Raw genomic sequence first — 7,234 nt, forward strand, 5'->3', positions numbered from 1 at the left:
TGTGGTCGCGGGTGCGGCCGGGTTGGTCTGTGGAGTGAAACTGTCCTTTTCAAATCTGCAATAGAAGGTATTCAAGTCGTTGGCTAGTGTGCTATTGTTCTCAGCTTGGGGGGATCGTCGCTTGTAATTAGTCAGCAATTGGAATGCACGCCAGACTGATTTCGAGTCGTTCGCGCTAAACTGTTTTTCCAACTTTGCTGCATAGATCCTCTTTGCAATGTTAATTTCTTTAGTCAGCTGGTTTCTAGCTCGATTATACAGGGCCCTGTCCCCGCTCTGATATGCATCTTCCTTAGCTTGGCGAAGCTGCTTAAGTTTAGCAGTGAACCACGGCTTGTTGTTGTTGAATGTCCGAAATGATTTTGTTGGTACACAAACCTCTTCACAGAAACTGATATAGGATGTGACAGTGTCCGTATATTCATCCAGGCTGCCAGCTGAATTTTCAAAGACACTCCAGTCTGTGCAGTCTAAACAGCTTTGAAGTTCCATCTTTGCTTCATTGGTCCACTTTTTGACTGTTTTCACTGTAGGCTTCGCACATTTAAGTTCTTGCTTGTACGTCGGTATTAAGTGAATTAAGCAGTGATCAGACGAGCCCAGGGCTGCACGAGGTATAGCACGGTATGCGTTTTTTACCGTAGTGTAGCAGTGGTCTAAAGTATTATTTTCCCTGGTAGGACAGTCAATGTGCTGCTTGTATTTAGGGAGTTCGTGGTTGAGTTTAGCTTTGTTAAAGTCCCCGAGAATAATGAGGGGTGAGTCCGGGTGTTTTTTTTCAATTTCGTTGACTTGTTCGGCGAGCGTTAGCAATGCGGCGCTCGTGTTAGCTTGCGGTGTGATATAGACTCCAGCCAGTATAAACGATGCAAACTCACGTGGCGAGTAAAATGGTTTACAGTTCAGAAACAGCGACTCCAAATGCGGGCTGCAGTGTGTGCTGAGCACCGTGACGTCCGTACACCATTTTTCGTTTATATGGAGGCATATCCCGCCGCCCTTCGTTTTTCCCGATGATTCCATGTCGCGGTCCGCTCGATGAATGTTGAAGCCGGGAAGCGTGACGGCGCCATCGGGTACAGCGTCGCAAAGCCAGGTCTCCGTGAAGCACATGGCCGCGGAACGTCCGAAGTCTTTACTGGTCTTTAACAGAAGATGAAGCTCGTCCATTTTGTTGGGTAGGGAGCGTACATTCGCGAGGTGGATCGACGGGAACGCCAATCTGTGTCCTCTCTTGCGGAGTTTCATCTGAATGCCGGCTCGTTTTCCTCTGTGGCGCCGCTTCCGCATCCATGCGCCGAAAACCGCGGACGCCGCTCCGGTGAGTAACTCGGGGAAAAAACTGAGCGGATTTTCGAAAGTTGGTGACAGAAAGTCCGGAGTAGCCTCCTTGATGGTTAGCAGGTCTCCCCTTGTGTAAGTGAGTCGTGTAAGGTCTCCAAAGACGGACGAAAAACACAAAAACAAAGACAATACTAGAGAGCGCGTTACCGAGGCGGCCACACTGGTAGGCGCCATCTATTAGGTTCATTCGCCATCTATTAGGTTCATTCCTTTTGGCTCATCCATTCGACACACCCACAGCGTCTGAGACATGAGAGGTGGCCCTTATTATTCAAGTTTTGAACTGTGATTTCATATACTTAGCGATCTGTTTTATTCATTCAAATTTGGCAGGCCTGTTAACATTACTCTTCCCTGTGGTGTGTCGAATTTACATGCCATTTCTTAGGCTTGCTTAGTGTCACTTTAAAGGCATTTTACTTCTTTTCAAAGGGGAAAATGGATTTGAGAGTAAAGTAAATTGAAGAAGTGTATTTTATTATGGATCACATGTACTGTACACTGTACAGTTTACCACGAAAAGTCAATGCTTCGTTACAGTCTAGTTCCATCAATCCTTCATTTATTTGATGTGGACATCAAAACATTATTGGAAAACAAGGCATGCATTACTTTGTGGATTTTGGCACCAGTGCTAATTCTTAACATTTGTCCATAGGAGGCTTTCAGAAAAGACAAAGACAACATAAAGATAAACGTAGTCGATAAAATGCATGAATGAAAAAAAAATGAAAAGTTTCTTGACAATCAATCACTTATTTGATATTGACATCACTAAAACATTGGACAAAATGTATGCATTGCTTTAAGGAAGTATGGGTCCTCATGGTCCATATTTCACAAAAAAAGTGCATTTTAGCGGCACGGTGGACGACTGGTTCGTGCGTCTGCCTCACAGTTCTGAGGTCCCGGGTTCAATCTCCTGCCCTGCCTGTGTGGAGTTTGCATGTTCTTTTTCTTCGTAGTTTTTCTTCGGGCACTCAGGTTTCCTCCCACATCCCAAAAACATGCAAGAATTGGAGACTAAATTGCCCGTAGGTGTGAATGTGAGTGCGAATGGTTTGTAAGTGTATTTGTAAGTGCCCTGCGGTTGGCTGGCAACCAGTTCAGGGTGTACCCTTCCTCCTGCCCGCAGATAGCTTGGATAGGCTCCAGCATGCCCGCGACCCGTGTGAGGAGAAGCGGCTCGGAAAATGGATGGATTTCTGAACATTTGCATTCAAATTGTCAAAATGAAAGCAATTAAAATCATGTCAGGAGTGGGATTTGAACCCACGCCTCCATTCGGAGACCAGAAACCCCATTTAGAAGGTGCTGAACCTTGAGTCTGGTGCCTGAGACCGCTCGGTCATCCTGACATGCTGAAAAACTGGCATGTTTTTCAACATAATTATAAATATTTGCCAGCTTTTCAAATTCGTGGATGAAAGTTTAAAATCTTTATTGAAATATAAGAAATCCAGACTGCCAAACCATATGGGACATGTGTTGGTTTCTCTGCCACTAATGCGTTCCAAAATTCTGTGCTTTTTTTTTCTAAGCGCCATATGTTGGAAATTTTCTGCATGATCAAATCCCAAATCGTGGAACACAGGGAACATTCCCATTCCCAGAGTCAAACCCTGGCCTCTTGGGTGAAAACCAGGAATCCTGACGGCTTGCACATATGGGAAACGTCTTAGATTTGGGTTTTTTTCCAAAATATTGAACGCTTCCCCAAGCTCAATCTGTTGTTTTCTGCATGAACGTTAAAGCCAAATTGGTGGAATGCAGGGTAAAAAAACTCTCATTCTTGGAGTCGGAACTGGTTCCCTGGGTGAAGATCCATCCCATAATATTGGAAGTCAGGTAATGTTACTTTGCCAGGTGACAAAGTCAAAAAAATAGAGTTCAGAAGAGATTCAAGGAACATTCCCATACCGGGTGTCAAACCCAGGCCACTTGGGTAAAAACCATATGAGACACATAGTGGTGTGAGTTCAAATTATTGTTTTTAGATTATTCCCGTTCTTTCAAGCATTCGTAATCAGGCCAAAACAGAAGAATTCAGGTTACATTCCCCTTCCTGGAGTAGGAAACACAGTCACACTGGGATAAATACCCATGCCACACTATCAGAATCAAGGGAATGTTGCCATACCAAGTGTAAAAGTTCAGGAGAGGCTGAAGGAATACACCCACACCGGGAGTCGAACCCGGGCCACCTGGGTGAAAGCCAGGAATCCTGACCACTAGACCATATGGGACACATGATGCTGGATCTTCAGGTTATTTTTTTTAATTCTATACTTTCTTTCCAATTGATACACTCAGGCCAAAACAAAAGAATTCACGTTACATTCCCATATCGGGAGTAGGAGACCAATGAAAACCAGAAATCCTGACCGCCAGACCATATGGGACACGTTGGTCTGCCAGTTTTTCGAAGCACAAAATATTTGAAATTTTCTGCATGATCAAAGCCCAAATAGTGGAATACATTATTCCCAAACATTCTCAAACCAGGAGTCAAACTCAGGCCTCCTGGGTGAGAACCAAGCAACCTGACGGCTTAACCATATGGGAAAATCCTTTGTTTTTTTTGTTTTTTTCCAAAATATTGAACATTTCCCCAAACTGGAATTTTTCGACATGATGTTAAAGCCCAAATGGTGGAATTCAGAGAACGTTCCCATACCCAGAGTCAAACCCAGCCCTCATGAGTGAAAACCAAGAATCCTGGCCGCTTGGCCATCTGGGAAACACCTTTGTTGTGTTTTCTTCCCCAAGCTCAATCAAAAGTTTTCTGGATGAACAGCCAAATTGGTGGAATGCTGGGTAAAAAATGCTCTCATACTGGGAGTTGGACATGGTTCCCTGGGTGAAGATCCATGCCATAATACTGGCACTGAGGTAATGTAACCATACGAGGTGACAAAGTCTAAATGGTAGAGTTCAGAAGCGATTCAAGGAACATTCCCAAAACGGTATTCAAACCCGGGCTGCCGGGGTGAAAACAAGGAATCCTGACCACTAGACCAGATAATGGTGTCACTTCCATCCATTTTCAACAACCCTTATCCTGGTTAGGGTCACGGGACGCTGGCGCCTATCCCAGCTGACTTCGGGCAAAAGGTGGACTACACCCTGAACTGGTCGCCAGTCAGTCACAGGGCACATATAGACACAGACAACGATTCGCATTCACATTCACACCGTCACTGAGTGGGAACTGAACCCACGCTGCCTGCACCAAAGTCAGGCGAGTGTACCACTACAACATCAGTGGTGTCACTTCAACTTTCTTAATAAATCTTCACTTACTTTCAAGCCTAATTTTTCGGAAAACGACCAGGCCAAAACAAAAGAATTCAGGTTACATTCCCATACCGGGAGTAGGAGACCAGTGAAAACCACTACTCCTGACTGCCAGATCATATGGGACACATGTTGGTGTCTCTAACACTGATTTTTTCCAAAATTATGAATTAATTTTTTCAAGTGCAAAATATTTAAATTTTTTTGCATGAAGATCAAAGCCCTTTTTCTTCTTCTTCTTCTTCTTCTTTTCTTTCGGCTTATCCCTTTAGGGGTCGCCACAGCGCGCCATCCTTTTCCATGTAAGCCTATCTCCTGCATTCTCCTCTCGAACACCAATTGCCCTCATGTCTTCCCTCACGACATCCATCAACCTTCTCTTTGGTCTTTCTCAAGCTCTCTTGCCTAGCAGCTCCATCCTCATCATCCTTCTACCAATATACTCACTATTTATCCTCTGGACGTGTCCAAACCATCGAAGTCTGCTCTCTCTAACTTTGTCTCCAAAACATCGAACCTTGGCTGTCCCTCTGATGAGCTCATTTCTAATTTTATCCAACCTGGTCACTCCGAGAGCGAACCTCAACGTCTTCATTTCCGCCACCTCCAACTCTGCTTCCTGTTGTCTCTTCAGTGCCACTGTCTCTAATCCGTACATCATGGCTGGCCTCACTACTGTTTTATAAACTTTGCCCTTCATCCTAGCAGAGACTCTTCTGTCACATAACACACCTGACACCTTCCTCCACCCGTTCCAACCTGCTTGGACCCGTTTCTTCACTTCCTGACCACACTCACCATTGCTCTGGACGGTTGACCCCAAGTATTTTTAAATACTTACTTGTTCAACTCCACCCTTGCTATCTCTTCCCCCTGTAGCCTCACTCTTCCCCCACAACCCCTCTCATTCATGCACATATATTCTGTCTTACTTTGGCTCATCTTCATTCCTCTGCTTTCCAGTGCATGCCTCCATTTCTAACTGTTCCTCCACCTGCTTCCTGATTTCACTGCAGATCACAATGTCATCTGCAAACCTCATGGTCCACGGGGATTCCAGTCTAACCTCATCTGTCAGCCTATCTATCACCACTGCAAACAGGAAGGGGCTCAGGGCTGATCCCTGATGCAGTCCCACCTCCACCTTAAATTCGTCTGTCACACCTACAGCACACCTTACCGCTGTTCTGCTGCCCTCGTACATGTCCTGTATTATTCTAACATACTTCTCTGCCACTGCAGACTTCCGCATGCAGTTCCACAGTTCCTCTCTGGGTACTCTGTCATAGGCTTTCTCTTGATCTACAAAGACACAATGTAGTTCCTTTTGACCCTCTCTGTAGTTTTCCATCAACATCCTCAAGGCAAATAATGCATCTGTGGTACTCTTTCTAGGCATGAAACCGTACTGTTGCTCTCAAATACTCACTTCTGTCCTGAGTCTAGCCTCCACTACTCTTTCCCATAACTTCATATTGTGGCTCTTCAACTTTATTCCTCTATAGTTCCCACAGCTCTGCACATCACCCTTGTTCTTAAAAATGGGCACCAGCACACTTTTCCTCCATTCCTCAGGCATCTTCTCACGCGCTAGAGTTGAACAAGCTGGTCAAAAACTCCATAACCAATTCTTTGAGATGCTTCCATACCTCCACAGGAATGTCATCAGGACCAACTGCCTTTCCATTTTTCATCCTCATTAATGCCTTTCTTACTTCCCCCTTACTAATCATTGCCACTTCCTGGTCCACCACACTTGCCTCTTCTACTCTCCCTTTGCTCTCATTTTCCTCATTCATCAACTCCTCGAAGTATTCTTTCCATCGAGCCAGCACACTGCTGGCACCAGTCAACATATTTCCATCTATGTCCTTAATCACCCTAACCTGCTGCACATCCTTCCCATCTCTATCCCACTGTCTGGCCAGCCTGTATTGATCCTTTTCTCCTTCTTTCGTGTCCAACCTGCCATACTTGTCGTCATATGCCTCTTGTTTGGCCTTTACCACCTCTACCTTTGCCCTGTGTCGCATCTCAATATATTCCTTTCGCCTCTCCTCGGTCCTCTTCGTGTCCCACTTATTCTTAGCTAACCTTTTTCATGTCCAGTGAGGTTCCACCACCAAGTCTCCTTCTCTCCTTTCCTGCCAGAAGATACACCAAGTACTCTCCTGCCTGCCTCTCTGACCACCTTGGCACATGCACACAACGAAGCTATGGTAACTTTTACTGCAGAGCATCACCAGCACACCATGTCCAACAGCTGCCTGACAAGCAAGAAAAGCTGTTTCCACCCGGTGTCGAACCAGGGACCTTTCGCATGTTAGGCGAACGTGATAACCACAACACTATGGAAACTGTGGTGGCTGTTGTGCCCAAAAGCGGACATGGATTTATTGACAGACCAGACCACCAAGTTACCAACTCACAAGCAGAATTGAATATTTACAAATGATAAGTCATGATGGAATTTATTTAAGCATAACTGAAGTCAGAATTCTTTTGAGAGGACCAAGCGTTTTGAGCAGTTATTGAGCCAACCATCTTTTCTTATTATTTCGACATCACGATAATTCCTACAGCCATTTGTGAT

At 45.1% G+C, this 7,234-nt stretch overlaps 3 non-coding genes across 3 annotated transcripts; all 3 read right to left on the reverse strand.

The window, feature by feature from the left end:
* Nucleotides 1-2,595: 2,595 nt before the first annotated feature.
* On the reverse strand, nucleotides 2,596-2,702 carry trnal-caa (transfer RNA leucine (anticodon CAA)). Its single transcript has 2 exons — nucleotides 2,665-2,702; nucleotides 2,596-2,641 (listed from the first exon to the last, which is right to left on the reverse strand). It is a non-coding gene; the product is annotated as a tRNA-Leu (tRNA).
* An 816-nt stretch (nucleotides 2,703-3,518) lies between these two features.
* Nucleotides 3,519-3,590, reverse strand: trnae-uuc (transfer RNA glutamic acid (anticodon UUC)). The gene has a single exon. It is a non-coding gene; the product is annotated as a tRNA-Glu (tRNA).
* Nucleotides 3,591-6,926: 3,336 nt separating this feature from the next.
* Nucleotides 6,927-6,999, reverse strand: trnav-aac (transfer RNA valine (anticodon AAC)). Its single transcript has one exon. It is a non-coding gene; the product is annotated as a tRNA-Val (tRNA).
* Nucleotides 7,000-7,234: the final 235 nt, after the last annotated feature.

The sequence above is a fragment of the Phycodurus eques genome, unplaced genomic scaffold (genome assembly GCF_024500275.1).
Source record: "Phycodurus eques isolate BA_2022a unplaced genomic scaffold, UOR_Pequ_1.1 contig_312, whole genome shotgun sequence".
Classification (NCBI taxonomy): domain Eukaryota; kingdom Metazoa; phylum Chordata; class Actinopteri; order Syngnathiformes; family Syngnathidae; genus Phycodurus; species Phycodurus eques.